The sequence below is a fragment of the Borostomias antarcticus genome (assembly GCF_949987555.1).
Source record: "Borostomias antarcticus genome assembly, chromosome: 4".
Taxonomy (NCBI): Eukaryota; Metazoa; Chordata; class Actinopteri; order Stomiiformes; family Stomiidae; genus Borostomias; species Borostomias antarcticus.
This window is the reverse complement of record NC_140237.1, coordinates 13,621,109-13,643,021: the sequence shown is the minus strand read 5'-3', so window position 1 is coordinate 13,643,021 and position 21,913 is coordinate 13,621,109. Positions and strand designations below refer to the sequence as shown.

Genomic DNA, 21,913 nt, shown 5'->3' with positions numbered 1-21,913 from the left:
GCTTGCGTTTCTCTCGTGAGATTCAGCGCTGCGCGCCAAAAGAAAATAATGATTAAAAAAAAGAAACGATTCAGCGCTGCGCTGATCACGGATCTTCTCAGATCCACTCGGGTATTACACATAATGATAAACAGACCCGGGACCGACGGTAATAGAATGGGATCCGACCCGGACCCGACTGACCATAATAAAACGAGGAAACGTGGACCCGAACCCGTACGGGTCTCGGGTCCGGTCTCGGGTCCCTCGGGTATACCCGACCCGTGAAGACCTCTAGTGTGTACACCTCTCCTCAAAAACTTGGTTGTTTGCCAGTGGGTTTAATAGTATGAGGCAGAAGGAGGTTTGATTTTTCACTGTCATTCTCGTCTCCTCAAATTATGGTACCACGTACATCAAAGTCATTTCGCCAGAGAGGAGCACTGATGAATGCCAGTCTGCCCTGATGTCGGTGGAGTGAGTCCTATGCTCACTGTCTGTTGTGGATAGAAAAGGCTTCTTCAAAATACTATTTTCTGTTGGCTTTATCTCATCTCGTTGCGTTTTTCTCCCACCCCTGAACTGACTGTGTGATCCTTCTAATAACACATCACAAACAACCTGTGCTGTTTTCAGCTACACTATTATTTTGGATAAAACAGAATGGGATTTTTATGTTTGTATGTATATATTCTATAATTATGCATACTGTATATTAGGGGTGTAAAGATACACTAATCTCACGATACGATACTATACACGGTATTGGGTTGACGATAACAATACGATACGATACACTAAGGGCAGGTGTGAAGCGTTGCAGTAGCGCTGCTGTTCACACCAATAGTGCATTTCTCCACATTTCTACTCCACTACACTTTGTGAATTTAGAGCTTAACTGTTGTAATATCATGGATAGGCCTAGAGACAAAAGACGTGTTTGTTACCAACGTTGTGTAGCCAGCGTTCACTGATATACAATAAACATATCACGATATTGTTTTCACCTTGACGATACGTATTGTGACGTTTCTGTATCGCTATGTTTTGTGGCATGATATATTGTTACACCCCTACTGTGTATATATATATATATATATATATATGTCTTGTAATTTAATCTATTATGTATATTTTCTAAGTACTTACAGTATCTTTTATTCTGCTCAAATTTTTTCCCATTGCTGCTGTACTTTTCCACTGCTGAAACACCCAATGCTATCTATCTTATCTATCTAATCTATCTTATCTATTTTATCTACCTATCTGGAAATGACAATCCAAATGCTTCACTGCTTTTCTGCAGTGGCCAGGACAGACATGAAAGTGCTTGGATCAATAAAGGTGAACTTTGTATGGTAATGAGCCCCTCTTTTTGGAGAGGCTGGGGAGCTGCTCACACAGTTGAACACTCCATCTGGAAAACCAAATTAACATGAATCAAATCAATTAGGTGTAGGTATGACTTTAAGAGAATGTGACAGCCTGCTGTTCACTCAAGTCAGATGCTATTATGACAGTATTTTCCGAATGTTAACAACATAGCCAAGGCTAATACTCAAGAGCTCCTGCTGATTCGTTGTTATAGGATAATTGGTTATGGAATATACCCAGAGGAAATTAATAAACTGGGGAAACACATGGCCTATCACTTTCTAGATGATCTACAGCTGACCTTCATCTGTTCATTCCATCAACTGGTCTCCGCCTCAAGACCCTGTTTGTCTTTTTTTTTTCCATAATGTACCACAGCATGATATTGACATTAACTTCACTTGTGCATGCCTGAACTATTACTCATTGGTGTTTGTTGAATGCTCCGCCTGCTTCGTGTCTTTGCCAGCGAAGTCCAATGCCAACCCCTTCTCTGGGAGGTGGGGTCACACAGACGGCCAGTTTGACAGTGCTCACTGGTGAGTGGAGATGGCAGCATCAGCTGCGCCCACAGATAGCAGCTGTATTGGAGGGTGGGGGGCAGGAGGGTGGGGGGCATCTGCATGGCTGGCCTGCCTGTTTATTTTTATCAGGGCATTAGCAGATTAGGTACTAAACTAACAAGGTCATCAAACTGATGGCTGGCCTGCAGACTTTTGCTTAAGGAACCAGTAGAGCTGTTTTTCAAGGAGTTTAATTCATTCTTGCTTCCTTGACATCTTACACTGAGTCCTATGTTCTTTCATGACCTAAAGAGTATGCAGATGTAATTTGCTTAGTGAGATTCCCTACCAGTGGCCATGACAGTTCACTGTTTTCAAACTGTCACATCTCTGCACATCCTCTGATTAAGCTGCTGTCTTTGGGATTTTTGAGGTCTCCATCTGGTATCACAGACACTGTTGCATTGTAGTTGTTATTCAGTTAGTCCACAGTACGTGTTCCCAGAAAAGAGCACTAGTAGACAGATGACACCAGAATTAACAGGGTCAAGGTTCATGAGCAGCAATGAGTGTCATTGTTAGCCTAAGATTGTCTTTGAGTCACAAGGTTCATCTTCCAGATATTTAAGTATGACTTCAAAGTACAATCTAGCTGGATTTGTCATTTCTGACATTGACATTTAGCAGTTCAGCTTGATAAATCCACTGCTAAATCTACCGCCGTAGTGTTAACTTTTCACCTTTGGTGCATTTTGTGCATTGTTGTCTGTGTTAATGTTCATGTACAGGATTTTGAAGCCACAGTCCAGGAACTACTTAGTCAGTAGTAGTGTAGAGTACATCAACCTCCGTTATGCTAGACATGGATCAATAGAATTGTTGTAAGGGAGCCAAATGTTGGTCTTCATCCAAGTAGAAAGTCCCAGAGTAACTTAGAGAGGCAGAAGAGGGTTGTACAGTGTGCTGGTACTAGGCTATTTGTAGACACCAACAAGCCCAGCCATAGACGCAAAGGTTATGGTCTACCCATAGGGGTGGTACATTTCTGAAAAATTACAAGGAGAAAGTTGGCTTGGGAATGTTGCCCATTAATAAAAGCTTTTTTTTCTTTTTCTTTTTTACAATGTGGTAGTTCAATTAAGCTCAATATAGTGAAACTGATTGGACTGATTGTATACTTGTATCGAACAGTATGTCAGAGAATTATACATTTCTATAAAATTCCCATGGAATGTTTCCTCTTTTGACAATTCCCAGAGCAACCTTAGCTCATCTGCCTACCCTGACTTCAATTTAGTTTGATTTAACACGCCCAACATCATTTGTGGGATAACTCATATTATTAGACTGGGGCGACTGTAGCTCAGTTGGTAGAGCGGGTCGTTCAATGATCGAAGGATCAGTGATTCGAATCCCAGCTCCGACTGTCCACATGTCAAAGTGTCCTTGAGCAAGACACCTAACCCCAAATTGCTCCAAATGAGCAGGTTAGCACCTTGCATGGCAGCTACCGCCATTGGTGTGTGAATGGGTGAATGAGAGGCCATTGTAAAGCGCTTTGAGTGCCGCTAAGGTGGAAAAGCGCTATATAAGTGCAGTCCATTTACCATTTATTTTTATGTTGCTCTTATGGGAGTTCTAACAGGTTCCTATTATGGGATAGATGGGTAATCATTCCTACAGAAACTCGACTAACACAAGGGATTTTTAGCAAGTGGTTTGAGAAGATGCCTCCCACAGAGGTGCCTCCACACAAGGGAAACAGGCAAACAGAACCTCTATAAATAGTTTGTGGTTGGGGTGTCTGGGGAAATCTCACTGCCTGAATAATAACTGTTTTTCCTTGTCTAATATGCGGGCTCCGATAAAACATCCATTGTGCCTTAGCTAGTCCATAAAAATGTTAGCAGCTTGTATTGTTGCTCAGTTGGAGACTTGGAGTGTACAGACTCCTTCAGGCCTTTGCCTTGGAGGAAGCCAAGCTTTAACTGTCCTGAAAGAAACATGTCTTTTACGGAGTCAAGGGCATGAGAGGATTTATGTTTTTTTTTAGCTTTGGTTACCATTCCGAATCATACTGTACCAATTCCACTTGTTTCCTGTCTAATCCCACAAGTATGTATATCTAGTCAAAGCTGTGTTCACATCAGGTTATATAGGGAATCATTATATTAGAGTTGTAACTAACAATTTTGAAAATGTTTTAGTTTATGGATTTGATTAATTGATTAGTTGGAATTTTAAAGGTGTATTTTGCTGATTGAATATGTAGGGTAAATATTTATCGATACATAAAATGTTTTTAGTGCATTAAAAATGGAGTAAATTGCAGCGATACTGTAGCCTACAATGCTTTTACTTGCAGGTGTGCATCATGGATTGCCACAGCCTGCCTTCACAGCTGTTCCACATAAACAAATCAATAATCAGTCAGTTTGGATTGGCTCAGATTTTTTTCAGTGTGCATGAAAGCAACCAAAGATGTTTGAAGAACTAATGTACATACTGTGATAGGACTATTCCAACGGTTTCGATTGATATGAAAAAGGCCCAATCCCAATACTCCCCCTTAGCCCTAGCCCCTAGTTTTGGAGTGCCCTTGACTGGGTAGTGGCCCTTCAGAGCGGAGCCACAAGGGATAGGGGTTGAAATCTTTACCTAAGAAATGGGACACCACTCGCTACGTCTTCAATCGGAATTTTATTAGTTGCCTGATTTTCTGTGGAGTCCCTGGGATGTTACAGTATGATTACTATTATTATAGTGACAGATCTGATCAAATTTCAGGACAGAACAAGACAGATTAATCAATTGTTCAGCCAGGAATGTTTATACATCGGTCCTGCCCATACAGTAGAAATGCACTGATATCAGATGAGCAGAGAAGTGCAGAAAAAAATGCTACTGTATTATTTTTCGGACTTCAAGAACGGGACATGGAATCAACTGTCACTCAAAAATAGTTGTTTACACAAAGGGGCAAGTGATAATAGTGCCTACATGCAAATCACACTTCAAGTTTGGGATACATGTAACAAATCAAGAATTGGATTTGTTGTTAACTATTTTAAATTATCTAAGTCATCGATTTCACTATTCCTTGTCGCAGCCCTAGATCGTTTTGATGTTTGGGTAGGAATTCAGCCGGCTGCGCTGTGGATGTCAACTCCACAGTATAGTTGTCAGGTCTCCCTTTGGTGTGAGATAAGGTTTATGACTATGGAGAGGGCCGGGGAGAGACATCCTCGGAGGCTCAGCACGGCTTATCTGGATTTCTGCTCCCTGCCCAGGACTCTCTCTCTTTCAGAGCCAGAGTGAGTGACCTTGACGAGAATGTGGCTTATTATTGTAAATAGATACTGTTGTTGCAGAATGACTTGCGGTCAGAGTGGGAGGCCAAGCAAGGGGTAGTAGGCGACCATGGGGAGGGAATATCCGGTATTTTCCACTACACAGATGGAACTTCGTCAGAACGTGTCGTGTGGGAAGAAATGTAAGGTTTTTCTTCAATACCAAACAAGATTCACTTAATATTCAGACTAAAGAGGCTGTAGCTGTTGATAAATGACCAGCCGGCTATGCAATCATCAGTTACAACACTGTGAATCGAACCCCCACAGCCAAGTATAGGGATCATGCAAGGGAAATACTGATTGTTTCTGTTAGAGGAGTGGGGTGATGGTTGCAGGCAGTTTCCCACGCAGACCAGCACCTAGCGTCTGATCTGAGGTGCTCTTTTAAGGCTAGTTCAGGTTACATCTTTCCCTAAGAGGAGAAGGATATCTATCTGCCTGGGGAGCCTTCAGCGCAGACAATATCCAGCCGTCTACCAGAATATACTCCTACCCATCCCCCACCCACAGCCCTCCTAGCTAGCAAACAATACCAGGCTAAGGCACAAGGCAGCCAGCTGCCTCAGGGAAGGTTGGGGGAGGGGGGGCTGATAGTGTACCAAAACACCTGCTGGATGCTAGACAGTCAGAAAACACTTTTCTTTGGCAATTACTTTAATATGAATTTTGTATATTTTTATGTTTGGTCTATTGTTCTTAATAGTATTAAGACCATCTAGGGAACACAAACTTGCTGATTGTCACCTAAAATGTTGGCAAATATTCCATGGTACTCCCAAGGATACCTTAGCGAATGTGGAAAGCTTAACTGTAATATTTCACCCCTTGACACTATTGTCTTCCAAGCTGCAGTGTGGCCTTCATGAAGACACATTGCAATACTTCAACATGAGTATTTGTTGTGGAACAGCTTGCTCAATTTCCTGCTGATTCAATGGAAGTCTGTTATTCAGAGTACAGATGAGCTGTAAATCCCAGAATCTTAACTGGATTTTTGTACCATCAAACTGATTCAGCCTCTTCTCTCCCCGATCGCTTGTTATGGCCACAGAGTAGGCTACAAAAACAACTGTTACTTCAAGTTATACTTGTAAGCACTTGACAATTGTATCCAAATTTGTTTATATTTTTTTTTTAAATGACTTTATCCTCCATCTTGGATTGGATCTCTCAGCTTTTAACATGGGGAGATATGCACCATACATGTATATGTGAAACTTCAGACCAATCAGACTTACAGTTTATCAGGAGTTACCTTTTATAGGTTTTGCCAAATTTTCAACCTGCAGAGAAATCCATTATGGCGGACCTTATGGGTTCATGAGGCAGATTTTAAGACATGAGTGTACCAAGTTTCATACATTTTCATCAAACAGCGTGGAAATGCCAGCATTTTGAAATATGTGTTTTAATATGTGTTTGGTTACTATAGCGCCACCTATTGTCTTTCTGACATAGCTACTCATGGTCTCTAGTTGCAGCATGCAAATGTAGAGCACTTTTGGTCAAGAACATTTTGAGTAATCCAGGAAAAGCTTTGTGGACCGTTCGACCGACCAACCAACCAACAGAGCGAGCTATGTATAGAGCTGCTGGTCGCAGCTAAAAAATTAATGGCGGTGAATGGCCAGTCCAGCTGTGTTTGGGCGGCACATGGACCCGACCCGTGATTCGGTTCCGCTCCAAGATTTAAGTGGTTGTAAATTGGCCTATGCTAGACCCCTCCACCAAGTTTCATGAAAATCGGCCAGGTAGTTTTTGCATAATCCTGGTTTTAAAAAATGAATGGAGGTAAATGGCCAGCCCTGTTTGGGCAGCCCATAGATCCGATGCTTTGGATCTGCTCCAAAAATGAATGGGTTCTACGTTGTACCATGCTACACGCTTCTACCAAGTTTTGTGAAAATCGGTCCAGTAGTTTTTGCGTAATCCTGCTAACAGACACATGCACACACACACACACACCAACACACACCACAGAAAACATGCGCTGTTGCTGGGGCGGAGGTAATTAGGGTAGAGTTTTGCACTTTGGATTCTGATTATCCTAAATGAAATGTGTTACTCATTTGGGTGTTTCTAACCTCTCTTGTGAGCTTCTAATATCTCATATCCAATGTTGAGTGTTAAATTGGCAATGAGTAGAGCTGTTAAATTGGTGATGAATACTTTAACTCCATCTGTAGTTGAGCCAGCTTCCTCTGAGGTGAATATGATTTAGCTATGATGTTACTACTGAACGCCTTTACTTTTGAAAGGTCCTTCACTCGATTGTTGTTTGATGTCTGTCATTCAGAATGCATTAGGCATACTTTGTCTGATATTTATGGAGACAGTAATTTGAGCCTCTGAAGCCGGAATCCACAACATCAATAGCTATGGTTTTGCAGCTATAGCCAAGCTTCATGCTACAAATTTCATTAATTAGGTCGGAACCACTTTTTAAGAGCAGGATAAAAAAAGAAAACTGTTTTAGTCGTATCTTTCATTAAATCAGGCCAGTCTTTGGAGACTAAGCTATCATGGCCTTGAATATGGTATTTCAAGATTCCTCCACCTCATCATTAGAGCTCCTAGTTCTGTATTGAGCTTGTGTTACTCTGGGATGTTTTATATTCTCATATGTTGGCAAACTGTTCTCTCTCTCTCTCTCTCTCTCTCTCTCTCTCTCTCTCTCCTTGGACCATTGGTTAAGTTGGAATTAAATTGATGAGCTTTGCTTGTCTTGGATGATCAACCCCCCCAGTCCTGTATGCGTTCTGTCTTTACTATCCCTTTTACTCTCTTTCACATCAATTGTAGTGCAAAGAGCAATTTATTTATTGATGCAGCTGTTGTTACTTTCATCACTGAATTACAGGTGTCTGCGCCTCTTGTATCTCCTAAGTGGCTCCTTTCCAATCATGAAACGTGTTTACTTTCTCTTCCTCTGTGCAGAGGCCTGTCACTTCAATCACCAGTCTCTCCTGAGCCTTGGGCAACAATGTCTCACATATTGCCAGCTAATTTACACTTTGTTGTCCCACAAAGACAGTTGTTAATTTGATTTTGTTTCCATTCAAAATTTTATGGAAATGCCAAGATTCTCTCTGCTTAGTAACAGCGTGGTGATCAAGCTGTTGCCGGGCACTGAGATGAAAGCATACGGCTCTGCCCCTGGTTTGTCCTTCTCTTTGTGACGTTCGGGTGTGTCACATTTCAGTTCACCCCACCTCTACAATAAACCCTTTTAATTTCGTAGAATAAAAGCCAAGCTATTCTAGTCTTGCTTTATTTATGTTTCATATCAAGGCATGCCAGAGGCGGAATTGACATCTAATTTAGTCCCATCATTAGTCCTCTGATGAACTATCAATGCCATTTTCATTCTTGGACAAAAAAAACAGTTATTTTCATTCTCTGTGCTTGCCTTTCCATGCTTCAGAACCATAATATACCATAATGAGCTTCTGTCTCAAACATTATCTGTTCTAAGCTCAGGCCTCGTGACTTCAATAAAATTCTAGGTTATGGCTGACTGACATGGTCACAGCCTAGTTTCAGTTCTGCGTTATGTATGTGTGGTTATTTGTTCTTGTAAGCCTGCAATTAGCAGCTGAAACAGAGAGTTGCATGGAAACTGAGAGTGGCTTTTTCCAGCTGAAGGCACCATACAGACTACTGCTGTCAGACTGTTTGTCTACCATTTTTTTTCTCTGTTTATTGATAGAGTTCTCAGGACAGAAGGCTGGTCTTTGCGATTACAGCGCTAGGGTACATTACACAGCTGTATAGATCTGCAATGGAGATAAGTCAGGTCTAGGCTAATAGCCAAGTCATTTTTTGGTAGCTGAATTGCATACTTAAAGTAGAACACGTGCAAAAACGGAACATTTCACTCGGTTTTGTTTCTACATGTTTGAAGTATTAGCGCAGCAATAAAACTAATTTATAGAGCGAAAAGCTATTTTTATTAAAAATGATATTTAGATCCACAATGTAAATCTTTCAAATGTGAAAGTTTGGAGCGACTGAACAGTCTGAATCATTGGCTCTGCTCCTTCTTCCCGTAGTTCATTTTTTGGGAGCTAAGCGTCCCATCAGCGAGATTACTTTTCGCAACCCAGTTTAGCAAGAACACCATAGAGTTTAGGGTTAGGGTGAGGGTCAGGTGTAGGGTTAGGGTTAGGTGTAGGTGTAGGGTTAGGGTTAAGGTTAGGGTTAGGGTTAGGGGTTAGGGTCTTCCTTAACCCTAAACTCAATGGTGTTATCGCTAAACGGGGTTGCGAAACGCGTAGACGCGTCCCGTCACACAGGCTACCCCACAAACAAGCAACCTGCAGCCAGTCTGCTCTGCCTTCCACTCATTCCCATGTATGTATGGCCATCTGCAAGGAAAACATCTCATAAGAAAAGAGGGACTTGTAGGCTACACTTTTGAACACCTGTACACTTGTCTGCTGTACTGTGTTAATGTTATTGACTTGTTTGCGGTCTGCACATGATATGGAACATTCTCTCTCTGCACGCTAGCTGTTTTAGCCCTCTCTTGCTTCTTGCTCTGACACACTAGACACTTGCATGTACCACTGTGTTCTGTTAAATGCATCCATTTGATATTGTTGCCTATTCTGAAAACAGTTGTGGGGTTATTTTTGCATACAGTAGCCCACATTTTCAATCAGTTGCATAAATGAGCTACTGTACTTCCAAGTGGATGTACATGTTTGGGAATGTCTAATACTAAACGTTTTCCAACACATGTTTACAGAGGCACTTGCCTCTAAGGATAGAACATTGCTACTCAAAACTTGTACGGCAAGTTAAAATATTGGGTATGTACTGTACATAAAAACCCATAGGCTAAATGCAGCAGGAAACAGAACTTATTTTCCTGGCAGTGAAAATATGCAAATAGAAGAATTTCAGTCGGCACGGTTTGTGTTGTGCACCCCTCCTCTTTTTTCCCTTAAAAAAGGTCTGTGTGAAAAAAAGGTCTGTGTGAAACAGTCCATCTTCTTTACACAGAGAATCGTGTTACACAAGCTGAGACTTAACCTCTCCCCATACCAGGAGAGACCCATGTGTGAAACTGAATGGACAAGGTAGGGGCAATCATCAGTCTTAAAAGTGATAAGGATTTAAAGTGAGGCATTTTACAGTACAATAGACAAAGGGGAATACTGCCATTATCTGACAATAAGTAGGCTCTTTAATTGTGTGACAATTAGTTGGGACAATTACTGTCGTCTGTATTTGGATAGCCTATACATGTGTGTGTGCCTCTTTCATTTGGATGTGCGCCTTTTGATCTCCAGAGCAGTCATTTTGTCAGTTGTTTTACAAAAGGTTTACACATGTATTGAGGGTAGACATAATTGTGTATAGAGCTAGAGCTAAACATTTCACACTTTCAGATAGCTTAGTATACTGTACCATTTAGCCTGACACACCAGATGGTTTGCTTCGCTTAACCATCTGGGAACTCTCCATTGGAAACAGTTTGGAAAAGGGCAGGCACTTTCCAAAATACTTGGCAGGTGATTGAACCATCTCTCTATCACCGTTTATCACGCGCTAACTTCAACGCTCTTCACTTTCATCACACTTAAACTCGCTCAGTATACCTGTTAGTATTTCAAACTCCTCAGAAAGAACGTCTGATTTGAACGAGAAACAGAATATGAGCTTGTGAAATCAGGATGGTCTCAAAGGCTATATACTGTACTGTACCATGTGACTTCTGTTCACTCTTGCCTATGTCTGACTGGTAACCAAGGCAAAGACTAGACTTCACACAAAGCAGTCAGAGGAGGTGATGATGATAGCCTGAAATGCCTGCAACACATAATAAATCCTCAAAGGGCTATGTATTATAAAAGAAGTAGAAACATGCATTTCAAGTAATTTGGAACACTACGTAGAGATTGTTTTCCACTTATTCATGCACACAGCTTTTAGCCATCTCACACATTTCACTGTACTCTTTCTTTCAAGACTGATAGTGTTCTCCTTCTCTGGTGTTCAAGATGGTTTTGAATTGCCCATACCTCACCTAGAGTGTAAGTGGATACGTCAGACTATTCCATGCTTAACAGACCTCATTGCAACTGGTGTCGATTTACCGGTACAAGTCAAGGGCCCAGTGGTAAAGGTCCAATCGAAAAGAGTTGTGTGGCTTGTATTGTTAAGTTTCTATGCTGTGGGACGCATTGCATTTCATGGTCTGTGCATGGTCCATGTTTATTGTAGGCTACCATCTGTGTCTTTTTTAATAGGCTCATTAGAGCAGTCCTGGGTAAAAGTTTGCCTGATATTCAGTTTTCAAAAGATGTGGACAACCAACACTGCAGATTTGTGGCTGTTTTCAAGATTCAGGATTCTCTTTGCTGGAAGAGAATGAGAAGAGAATAACCTAATTTTGTCCATTCATACAAATGATTTAAATAAACTTAATTGCACTTTCCAATCTCTGAATAAAATCATGAGAGTTTTGCTAGAGTCCGATTGCACTTCTCGTTTGAGGTGGCAATCCGAGTCTTAAATCAATCTTTTTCTTTTCTGGCTTGGTAAAATCAAACATGTTTAATATTATCCGAAGTTTTTAGTCTAAATGCAAATGACCTGCATGATCCCAGTCTTTGCAACATCGTATAGTCTGTGACTAAAAACTTCACGTCTTTAGATTTGAGAGGGTGTCAGACTTTTACAAATGTTTTCAAAGTCTTCTAGTGTATGTTTGGGTCATACTTAAATATCTGCAAGATGAACCTTGTGACTCAAAGGCAATCTGACTTAGGCTAACAGCGACACTCATTGCTGCTCACGAACCTTGACCCTGTTAATTCTGGTGTAATCTGTCTACTAGTGCTCTTTTCTGGGAACACGTACTGTGGACTAACCAAATTGCAACTACAATGCAACAGTGTCTGTGATACCGGATGGAGACCTCAAAAATCCCAAAGACAGCAGCTTAATCAGAGGATGTGCAGAGTTGTGACAGTTTGAAAACAGTGAACTGTCATGGCCACTGGTAGGGAATCTCACTAAGCAAACTACATCTGCATACTCTTTAGGTCATGCAAGAACAGCTCCTTCCTACAGATGTGGGAACATAAGAATGTAACTTGACCCGCGGTATTCTAACAGGCGCTTTACGTCATTCCGCACCACCGCTCGCCTGCCCATAGGGGCGCAGTAATACCACTCATTGACCCAGCGCTGTAGCTCATCTCGCACATTAGATGAGCCTACCGTTCTCAAACTCCTTGTTCTCTGTCTGGTTGTAATTTAATTATTACGAACAAAGCCTATCTATTTATAGTTTCTATCTCTGTAAATGTCGCCGGGTCTATATCTGTTAACTGTCGGGACAAGTAGAAGTTTAATACATTAGGCTGAGTGTTCTCATATGGAACATGGCATCAGGACGAGGAAGATGGCTAACGGAGATGACCAGAGATGTGTTTGAAATGGTTCACTCACTCCCTCCCTATTACCATGGATGTATTGAGTGCGACTCATAGTGAACTACATGGGGAATGATTTAACAGTTTTGGGACACTACATGGAATATAACTGCGTAAGATATCCATGACTCAAACAAGCAGACGCGCCGATCACTGATGGCAGCAGGTTGAAATATCAGGTAGTATTCAGGTTCCATGTTTAGTTGAATGATAAATCCCATATTAATGGTTGGAATTCTAATGATTTGCAAGTGTGATTTTGTCAACTTTAGTGCTGTCTGCTAATAGCAGGCTGTGAAGCTGCACGATAGTACAGCTGTAGCTATTTTGATGCTATTAGTTCAACTTCTGTTTCTCGGGCAGGAACGGAGACGAACTCGCATTAGCAGCAAAGCAGCTAGAGGAATGATCTTAACATTAGCTAACTGCTTTAGCTACTGCTAGCTACCGTCTTCTTCACTTCTCCTTCGGTAAAACATGACACCGTTGTGTTGTGGTATTGTGGAGGGCTTAGGCAGAAGCAGGAAGAGAAACCACTTTTGCCCCATATAAGTAAAATAATGGCATTTTCGATTGTAAAATTGTGTTCACTTGTTTTAGTTTGCAAACATATGCAATTTTCTTAGCATTCCCAGCTTTGTATGTAGTTTTAATGTGAAAGATACATCTTGAATGCAGTCAAGACAAATTATTTTGCCTCATAACTTTTGTCAAACCCCCTGGTTCCAGTCAATTGGATTATAGGCTATAGGCTACTTTCGTTTACAATGACGTTACCTTATGAACACAAATAGCTTAATCTATAGGCCTACATAAAAACAATAGCCTAAAACCATGTTTATTTACAATGTATTTTCTTTCATTGATAGCATGCCAATAGTTAGGGTGAGGAAAACGACGCGCGGTCTCTTTAGCCCTGAGACCATCAGGCAGGCAGCTCAGGAGGTCGTTGAAGGCTATATATATTATTATGATATTATGTCTAATAATACGTAATAATAATAATAATTCGTTGAAAGTACACAGGCTGATCTACTATACGGAATTGGACCGAGGAGTGTTCTCATATGGAACTAGGCTGCACACGCCCGCCCGCGACAAGAGCTGAATTGTAGTCAGCTTTCCCCGCTGCGCGCAGGACGCGTGCGTCTCCCGCTGATCCGAGCGAGAACGCAGGCGGAATGTCGCTCCCCGTCTGAAACGGCCTTGACTCCTGGAATCCCAAGGTCTTTCATATTGAAATTCTCTTGATGGTCTCGGGAGTTGAGACGTGTTAAGGGAGTGCATCAGTCGTGAGCCTTGACAGTAGGCTACCAGCCTGCGCTGCGCTCAGAGCAAAGTTGGATGAATGGATGGACTTTTGGGAATCCTGTAAAATGTTTATTGCGCTCTAAAATCATGAAAGCATAAATGTAAATATGCAGCAACAGAAGTAGTCTAGATGAGATGGTGGTTTAAATGAATGGCAACACATAAATTGAGACATAAATTGAGACATAAATTGAGACTGGTGATAATGCTGATAATCTACAGTAGGGCCTACCTCTGGCTGAGTTCATGCTTAGCCATTCATCTCTTACACATGGGCCTATACAATACTTGCACAATCTACTTTGGACGTTAATCCATCCATCTATCAATCAAACTAGCGAATTCAATGGCCGGTCATGGCAAAGCACCCGCTAACGCAGGCTACCCCCCTCCCACGATCCAGGGCTAGGAAACCGGTTCATCCAGTTTATTTGAATATAAAAGAATTTGGGGGGGGGGGTTACAATAGTCTAGTCCAGGTTCGCTGGAGGACCTGTATTTTCAGTGTTTGCTGGTAGCGGACTGCATCGATCAATGCAATGACTCTCCATGTTTTTCAGTTTTACCATTTTCATCAATAAAACATCATTTTTACAACCATGTCTCATTGATTGGGAAGGCATTTAGAGCTGCCGGTCTATTAGCCTACATTCGGACTCAGAGGATGACATAACTGTTTATTGAGAAACAATTGGCTATATAAAGAAATACCACAATGCATGTAGTCTAGATATATTACATTATGGTTATACACTTTATGGTAGACTGCCCTCTCGCTCGCTAAGCAGGCTACATTGTGGCTGTTTTGTTCATCACCTATAGGCTACACATTAGAAAAATGTTTTTTTTTATATAGACCTAGAAGGAATCAGAATATGTGGAAATTTAATTTTAGCCTATTTTAATACAATTCAAATTCTGCTTAGAGGGAATTATTTTCAACGGACATTATGACCTGAGCATAATTAATAATTATCTAAGTTAATATAGGCCTATGAGAACGCAACGCTTTTTACGATAGGCTAGGCCTATGCGTCTTGTTATTGTACTGTAGCCTAGGCTACAACTTAAGGCTTGCCCTATTGAATTCATTTTATAGCCTACTAGGCTACTCATTATTATCGAATTATCTAGTTGATATATGAATAAAACAATAAGCCGTTTTAATGGCTATGGGCTACTAGTTGTAGCTATATGATGCGCTCTGCTCTTATACGCACGGTTGAGGCGGCAGCTCAAATACACAGCCAACTGGAGATGTCGCGTCTGGGGAGGCTCTGTGTCTCTCCACCATTCCCCAGCGAGTCCAAGCTCCCTCAATGAATAATACTTAGGCCTATTTATAATAGCCTACATAGCGCGAAACTGTTCTTATAATAGGCTGTAGCCAGCGCGAAACTGCGCATTCCCTATAGCCGTTCATTGAACAGCTGGCGGCCGGTATAAATAAATAAAAACATACACGATATTTTGTTATTTGAATGATCTTGAATATATATATTCAAGATCATTCAAATAACAAAATATTGTGTATGTTTTTTTCATTTATAATTTAACAATAGGGGGTGCAACAGAACACAATTTTAGGGAAAGTCATTGACAGGCGGACTTCAATGTTTTATTAAAATATAGTTATGTGCAAATGAAAACCCACAATCGTCCTATGGACCTTACCCCGATTTTGGAAATCAGATAAAGGCGTTCACAAGACCATTTCAATAATCGCATTATTACAATTATCGGTTGATGTCTCACTGTCAAACCTGCCGCTATGCACAAGATAGTTAATGTCCGGATATGATTGGCAATGAGTGATCTTTACTCATGGCGACTATTTCAATTTTGTATGGATCCACACCTCCGATCAAGCTTATTTTTTCTTTGTATCGTGCTGAAGCCATATAGCCTACTGCGCTCAGACTTGGCTACATTAGCTGGTGCCCTGTCTTCAAATTTACTTCCGGAGTTTACGAGTAGCCTACCAGTTGAATGCGTTCCAGAAACAAAACGCAAAACCCTCACGTTCACCACATCTTTACTAACAAATATATTTACAATACTGTTATTTTGCGCATTTGACTTAACAGACACCACATCTTGACCCGACGTCAGTTGCCGAGATAGATAGGCTACTGTAGGCCTAGATATATTATAGGTGTTCGTAATAATTAAATTACATCGAGATGGAGAAAACATGGGTTTGAGAACAAGGTAATAATAACAATTAAACGTTATTTGTATAGCCCCTTTCATACAGATAAATTCAGCTCAAAGTGCTTTACAACAGAGCATTTAAATTAAAGAATGTGAAACTTAATGATGCTTCATTCGTAGACTATAGGAGAAAAACACTGAGCCCAGCCTGCTAAATCTACTCAAAGACGCCACCTGGCGGTGGTGCATCACTAAAACGAAATAACACCCGTCTGAAATCCCACGAGATTTCCAACGGGATTTCCCTGCCAAATACCGCGACGTGAAATGCTGCAGCATGTGACATTTCTAACTTCCCACATCTGTACCTCCGGCACATGGTCGAGCCCTACATTCTCGCCCGACCACTTTGCTCTGCTGCCTGTGTCCAAAACACATGGCCTCAGATCCGATGATACGATAACGAAATCGATCATCGACCTTCGGCCTAAGGTGTTCTGATGCCAGGTTTACTTGTGGGCATCCTTGTGTTCAAACATGGTGTTTGTTATGGACAAACCGTGACTAGCACAGAAGTCCAACAACCAAACACCACTCGGGTTCAGATCGTGGTGGCCATGCCTCCCAATCACGCCCCTCCAAGTTTCTCCATCATTGCCCACGTGTGTATTGAAGTCCCCCAATAGGACAGTGGAGTCCTCTGCAGGAGCCCCAAATAGGACTCCACTTCGGGTCTGCAGGAAGGCTGAGTACTCCGAACTGCTGTTCGGTGCATAAGCACAAACCACAGTCAGAGTCCCCCCCCCCCCCCCCCACAGTCCTAAGGCGCAGGGAGGCAACCCTCTTGCCACTGGGGTGAACTCCAGCACAGAGGCGCTCAGCTGGGGGCTAGCTAGTATAGCCACACCTGCCTCATACCGTGAGCAACTCCGGAGAAGAACAGGGTCCAACCCCTATCCAGGAGTTTGGTTCTGGCGCCGGTGCTGTGCGTGGAGGTTAGCCCCACCAGGTGTAATTGGTATCGCTCCACCTCCCTCACAAGCTCCGGCTCCTTCCCCCCCAGCGAGGTCACGTTCCATGTCCCCAGAGCCAGCCTTTGCTGCCCGGGTCCGGTCCGTCGGTGCCCCCCGCCTTCACCGCCAACTAGTTGGCAGCGCACCCGACTCCGACAATTCCTCCTGCGGGTGGTGGGTCCACGGGACGATGGAGGATGAGATGGTGTTGCCACGTTGCTCATTCGGGCTGGGCCCGGCCGGGCTCTGTGGTAAGCCCAGCCACCAGGCGCTCGCAGGCAGAGCAGACAGGTCTGCAATAACAATCACAGGTCTTTATTGCAGACACACAGGTCACTACAACACGCACTACAACACTTTCATAAATGTACAATTCGTCTAGGCTATTTTTTGCACAGTAGGCTAGTATTTCTTTCACTTCATTATTTGCATCATTCATCATCATTTGTGGACCAATGTTTGAATAAATTTGCTTTCGAACATTATTGCATTGCCCTCTCTGACATCCGTGGTCTTTATGTGAAATCTAGTTTTAGCCTACTGTAACACTACAGGCTATAGGCTAGCCTACTCTTCTTCAATTAAACAAAATAAATCACATTGATATCTTTGCTAAGTAATAAGCTGTAAGGACAGGCTGAACTACTGTTTTGCACTGGCAAACAAAGGAGAGTGTGACAGCCCTGCGCAACGCGTGGAAATTGTCTGCCGCTGAGTGGTTGGGAAACATCAAGAATAGTCATGCATCTTAGCTTGCAGAGTTTGAGAAACATCCTCATTTTTTCTAACTAGCACTTGTTGTAGAAACTTGGGAATCCTGTTTTTAGACTAGTCATATAATCGGTTACAAAACCACCGTCTAGTCGTCAGTGAAAATAGTCGCTGCACACATCCCTACTACCTACGTTAAATGTAATTATTTTAAGTTGCTTTAGATAAAAGCATCTGCTAAATCACTGTAATGTAAATTAATGTAATGTACTTTATTAATCCCCCTGATTGTGGTCTGGAGGTGGGAGAAGTTGAGCCGTCTTCTTTTTATTTAACAAAACATTTAAGTTTTGCCTTAGAATAAATTGCTAAATTCATATTTGATGATCTCCTTCATGGATTGAGTAGGCTAACGGTATCAGAATTGCCAGTCAGATAGTCCTCTGAAATGAATAACAACCGGACCCGAATCAAATTATTTTTAAAGTGAAAGGGGAGCTCTGTCAGAACATCCCTGAAAGTAATTTGCATTCCATTAAATACAAAGTGAATATGGTGTCTGGGTCTACTGACTGCATCTGAAATGTAATACCAGTGCAAAGCCCATCAGGTAAAAATCCAGCAGCATATACTATTCAGAGTGAAAAAACCTGGTCAAAAAGACAAAAGCAAGCGTGGCCTGTTCTGTATATCGTATTGTACTATTGTTGTATTTATTATCATTCATTTAACCAACAACTTGCTAACCATTTTGCTAACTGAGACATACGCTGCGTCTAGCACCACACACGCAGGAACCCAGAGAAGAGAGCCTGAGGCCTGGATTACACAAGCTTGTCCCCCCCCCCCCGTTTTCAGGACTTCTGGTTCTCGTTTACACCTCGCAGTTACGCGAACACACCGATTGTGTTGTGAAACCCTGTGAAGTTTTGAGAATGCTGCAAGGAGTGTTTTCGTTCTAATTTTCCTGGATTCCGCTCTCGTGTGAGCTGGCGAAGGCGATCTCGTTTTGATAACGATGACGCACGTTTGGCTTCTGTACAGTTAAATTATAGCAAAATAACTTTAAAGCCCAGAATGTTATTGTAGGATTCAAAGTGATTGCTTGGTCGAAATAGACTACGTGTTTGCTAATTATATGACTTATGTTGTGTCAAGACTGATGACTAATTTGCTTCCATACATAGCCACGGGAGCATATTTTGAACAGGATGCTGGAAAAAGGGTCAAAAGTCCAGCCCAATCTCTAAAATGCATGGTTGCACAGCACTGTAAAATATGCCTATTGTTATTTCATTGCTATTCTATTCGGTCCTACTATGTACTAGCCAGCGTCTGAGTTCATAACCCTCTGTCGCCCAACAACAGCTCGTTGCCTCTCCCAGCCTCAAACTGACAGAACAACACACTCTCACAGAGGATGCGTGCGTCATGGGTGAATCCAGGTCACCTTGCCACCAAGTCGAAGATCTTGTAGCTGGCATCACAAGCGATCTGCACCCTTTTCTGTTGACATAGGCTTATTCGTGGTCAGAAAGGGCTTGGATGCAGACATTGGTCCCGTCGATAGATCCCGCGATGGCAGGTATGCCAGATTGCTGTCTGAAGCATTGGTTGTCCACAGCTGCCTCAGCTTCAGTGGACAAATGGATGTGACGTTCAACGCAGCCACTCCGTGCCAGCGACACACGGCGGTGGCCCAGCAAGCAGTAAGATTTATGGACATAAAAGTGCAGACCCAGTTACAAATGAGAAGATTTGATTTGCTGTTGAACTCAAATCCCAGGGTACGCTTTTCCCCACGCTGATTGGTACTTGTTCTTTTTCCCTGGTGTGGCGGCAGTGACACTGGCTAGCGAAGTGATGATGGTGGTAACCAAGTTTACTGCTGTCTCAGGTTCCTGTTGTATCAATGTTGTAGCATTAATTAGTAAATTGTTATGGTCTTCATCCTTCCCTGACCGAAGCAAACACATTGTCTCAATGTATCTACTCAGAGGCTTAGCTGTGTGTTGTATTATGGTATTCATGTAATTGTCAGTCATGAAACAAAATAGCAGAAAGATGAGGGCAAAACCATTTTTTATGTAAATAACATACGGCATATACTTGATTTTCCCACACACATCTATTCTTAGTTCGATACTATGTAAAATGATTGCATTGTAGAGCCCTGAAGTTTATTACGTTTACACAACCTCCCAAATGAAACAGGTGTTTCAGTACGACACTGCAGCGTAATCCTCTAGTAATCCTTGCTCAAGCCATGCTTTCAATTTCTTAATCCCAACTCTAATAAACAAGTTAAAGCCAGTGTTTATATGTCCAGCACGAAGTCTATCCCCCACCCTCCACCCCAGTCAGGGGAAATTACCATGAGGTGATCATCGAGAAATTCAGAGATTTTCATTACATCTGAAGTGATTTTGTCAGCAATGGGGTAAGCTCAAAACCGGCCCTGAATCCATAGACATCCTAAATTAATCATCAGCGTCTGCCGCTGTGGCCTTACTCAAGAAATTGTCAGGGGATTCTTGCAGGGAGGGCTTGCGTGACACTGCAGAAGCCTCTGAAACATTGCAATGGGGAGAGATTTTTTGTAAATCCTGCATGAAGGAAAGTTATAGAATTCTGTGTTGGCTGAGTGTTGAGTTATGACTTGTTTAATATCGATCAGTTTGGGACTTATTTTGCTGTCTGCCTGCCCATACTTATGCCACAGAATTAAAGTGTTAGTATATGAGAATGGTGGAACATGGAATATGACAAATCTGAAAGTAACTCCCACCCCCCCCCTGCCTCTGTGAGGGTAAAAGTAATTGTCTCGCCAAACTCTCTAACTTCTTTTAATCAAATAGGCTGTGAGTAGGAACTGAACAGAGCATGTAGATGTACATCTATCTGTAAACGACAAAAAGCATGTGCAATTGCGAGGCATGTAGTTACATCCCACCTAGCAAAGCATGTAGGATTCCAGACTAATGTTTTCCACTAGTGACACTGGTGCAGCCAGCATTTTCAGTTGCTCGTACCAGCACATAATTCACACCTATTTTCTCACGGCCTGATCTGGCGTGTCCTACAGTACCTGCATTTCTTACAGAACCACGCCAATGACTAGCCATCTCTTAAATTAGCATGCCCCTGTTAGCATGCCCCATTCTTTATAAGATTAATTTCCAATTTGAAGTTGAGCACTTTTGAGATCTTTGTGTGGCCCATCTGGGATGTGGAGGGCAAAGGGAGAGACGACGTGATCTAAGCGTACAGTATACTTTACAGTATAGAGAAAGTGAAGTTATTGAAGAGTTGATTGTATCGTTTGAGCAAAGCAAGATGAATACAAAAATAACCAGATACATTTTTCCGTTTCATCCTTGCGACCAATTAAAAATTGGAATCTCATTGTCAAAGGGTCATAAATGCAATTGTGTTGGTCACAACTTCCAACTAGGCCTACATCTTTGCCTTGTTGCATAGGACGTTCTCCACATTAATAATAATAATAATAACTAGTGCTGCGAGCAGCAGTGAGCGGGCCCTCGCACCCCACGCGGGTCGGGGTGTGGCGCCGTTAAAGGGTGTGCTATTTCGGTGTCCAGTACTGACAGAAACTTCCTGTCACCAGTAGGTGGCGCTCTAAGCGTGACTCAATACTGACGCATAGATGTGTTCAGGACAGTACCTTGATGAAGCGTGAGAAATGTTGTGTAAATCGGACAAAGTATGTAGGAGTTATGAGGACTTCCTGTAAGCAGTAGGTGGCGCTGTAGGTATGACGCAATACTGACCTACAGATGTGTTCAAGATGCAACCTTCATCAAGCATGAGCAATTTGGAGTAAATCGGATAATGTATGTAGGAGTTATGAGTACTTCCTGTTTCACCAATAGGTGGCGCTATAAGTATGACGCAATACTGACACATAGATGTGTTCAGGACAGAACCGTCATGAAGCGTGAGATAAATCGGACAAATCGGATAATGTATGGAGGAGTTATGAGGACTTCCTGTTTTACCAATAGGTGGCGCTATAAGTATGACGCAATACTGACTCATAGATGTGT

General features: G+C 42.1%; 1 protein-coding gene across 3 annotated transcripts in view; it reads left to right on the top strand.

Annotated features, from left to right (window-relative positions):
- Window positions 1-21,913, top strand: part of znf609b (zinc finger protein 609b) — a 90,956-nt gene that overhangs the window by 44,523 nt on the left and 24,520 nt on the right. The gene's annotated exons all lie outside the window — the stretch shown is intronic.